The sequence below is a fragment of the Microchirus variegatus genome (genome assembly GCF_963457635.1).
Source record: "Microchirus variegatus genome assembly, chromosome: 19".
Taxonomy (NCBI): domain Eukaryota; kingdom Metazoa; phylum Chordata; class Actinopteri; order Pleuronectiformes; family Soleidae; genus Microchirus; species Microchirus variegatus.
The window spans coordinates 2,098,420-2,100,919 of record NC_139820.1 but is presented as its reverse complement, the minus strand read 5'-3'; the positions used below and the strand labels follow the sequence as shown (position 1 = coordinate 2,100,919).

The following is a 2,500-nucleotide window of genomic DNA, read 5'->3' as shown; positions in this document are numbered from 1 at the left end:
GTGTGTGTGTGTGTGTGTGTGACCTCGTGTTTCCTCTCGTGGGACTGATACTGAAGAAGAGGAAGTCGTTTTTTTTGGGGCTGCTCTTATTGTGCAGCGGCGCTGATCTTGTGGGTGGAGTTAGCACTGTGGGTTTACCGATCAGGGATGTGAATCTTTGAGTGGCTCGCGATTCCGATTCTTAAGGTCACGATTCGAATCGAAAATCGATTCTCGATTTTCGATTCGACCCATTCCATCCGAGGAGAAATGATACAGGATCGATTCTCGATTCAACCGATTCAATTCATTGAATCTTTGGGTGGCTCACGATTCCGATTCTTAGGGGCACGATTCAATTCAAAATTGATTCTCGATTCAACCGATTGGATTCAACCGCTTCGATTCTCGATTCAACCCCTTCGATTTGAAATCGATTCTCGACTCAACCGATTCGATTCAGAATCGATTCTCGATTCGACCCATTCCATCCGAGGAGGGTCGATTCAGGATAGATTCTCGATTCTACCGATTCAATTCATTGAATCTTTGGGTGGCTCACGATTCCGATACTTAGGGGCACGATTCAATTCGAAATCGATTCTAGATTTTCGATTCGACCCATTCCATCCGAGGAGGGTCGATTCAGGATCGATTCTCGATTCAACCGATTCAATTCATACGATTCTCGATTCAAAAATTTACACAATGCATAGTGTGTTAAGGCAAATTATGGCATCAAAACAACACAGTTTGTATAAGATAATGTGATCAAACTTAAGACAAAAGTTAACATTTATTCATTCAAACCAAATAAAAACTTACTTACTGTACAAAAAAATAACTCTAGCATAAATAAAAGCTTAAGCTAGCTGCCTTTTTCTCCCAGAAGTTACAAAAATAAACTGTACACACATAACACAAACTGGTGTTGTATATTATAATATATTATTATATATTTATTTTTTTCCAAAACTCAAGTTTTTTTGAAGTTTATGAATCGATTCAGAATCGTGGATGATTTGAATCGCGATTCCTATGTGAATCAGCAGCAACGTTGGACCCCTCCCCCCCCTTTTTCCCTCCATGCACTCCTCCATGAGGTCAAGCCCACGTCAGAGGCTGTTCCCCTGGGTGAGCAGGCAAACACAGGCCTGGGCTTGTGTCTCGGCCCCTGGAGGTATGCGGGAAAGGAAAACAGAGGGAGGGGGGGGGGGATCGTGTTTATTTAATAAGAAACTACATTCGTCATTTTCTAGGTAAGTAGACAGGCGTGTACATGGTCGTACTGCGAGAGATGATGAAACTTGACAGTTAACAAGTTACACACAATGGGTTTTCAGGGTTTGAGCAACATTTTTTTAACGTTTTCTAACGCTAACGTTTAACGACATTTTATTGCGGACCTAACGATGACTCCATTAATGGTGAAAATAATTGTTCGTTGCTTGTTTGCAAAATCCATTCTCGATTCGATTAAAAATCCATTCTTGATTCGACTCAAAATCCATTCCGATCCTTAGGGTCATGATTCGATTCAAAATCGATTCCGATTCGATTCAAAATCGATTCCGATTCTTAAGGTCACAATTTGATTCAAATTCGATTCAAAATCGATTCCCGATTCCGTTCAAATTGGATTCTCGATTAAATTCAAAATCGATTCGACTCAAAATCGATTCCATTCAAAATCGATTCCATTCAAAATCGATTCCATTCAAAATCGATTCCGATTCTTAAGGTCACGATTTGATTCAAAATCGATTCCCGATTCCGTTCAAAATCGATTCCCGATTCCGTTCAAAATCGATTCCCGATTCCGTTCAAAATCGATTCTCGATTAAATTCAAAATCGATTAGACTCAAAATCGATTAGATTCAAAACCGATTAGATTAAAAACCGATAAGATTAAAAATCGATTCCGATTCTTAAGGTCACGATTCGATTAAAAATCGATTCTCGATTAGATTAAAAATCAATTCTCGATTCGATTCGATTCTCGATTCGATTCTCGATTCTCGATTCTCGATTCGATTCTCGATTCGATTCCAATTCGAAATTGATTCTCGAATCAACCGATTCGATTCAAAATCGATTCCGATTCGATTCAAAATCGATTCCGATTCGATTCAAAATCGATTCCGATTCCATTCAAAATCGATTCCGATTCCATTCAAAATAGATTTCTGATTCCATTCAAAATAGATTCTCGAATCAACCGATTCCATTCAAAATAGATTCTCGATTCGATTCCAAAATTGAAACAATGCAAAGTATAAAAATATGCAGAAGATATTCATATTTAAGAAGCTGAAAAAATCAGAAAGCATCAACTGTCAACTGCTACAACACGCTCGCTGGGAAAATCCGGTTCAGCGCCGCTCTCTCGCGCTAAACCACGCTCGGCCCCGCTGAGAACTCCTATGGTTTGGTCCCGTTCTGACGCGTTGTCGTAGCGTCGCGGCGGCGGCTCCGCGGTCACATTCCCCATCTGCCGATGCTTGTTTTCAAACAAAAACA

At 40.0% G+C, this 2,500-nt stretch overlaps 1 protein-coding gene across 1 annotated transcript in view; it reads left to right on the top strand.

The window, feature by feature from the left end:
• Positions 1 to 2,500, top strand: part of grk4 (G protein-coupled receptor kinase 4) — a gene marked incomplete at its 3' end in the record, with an annotated part of 59,270 nt that overhangs the window by 28,914 nt on the left and 27,856 nt on the right. The window lies entirely within an intron of this gene.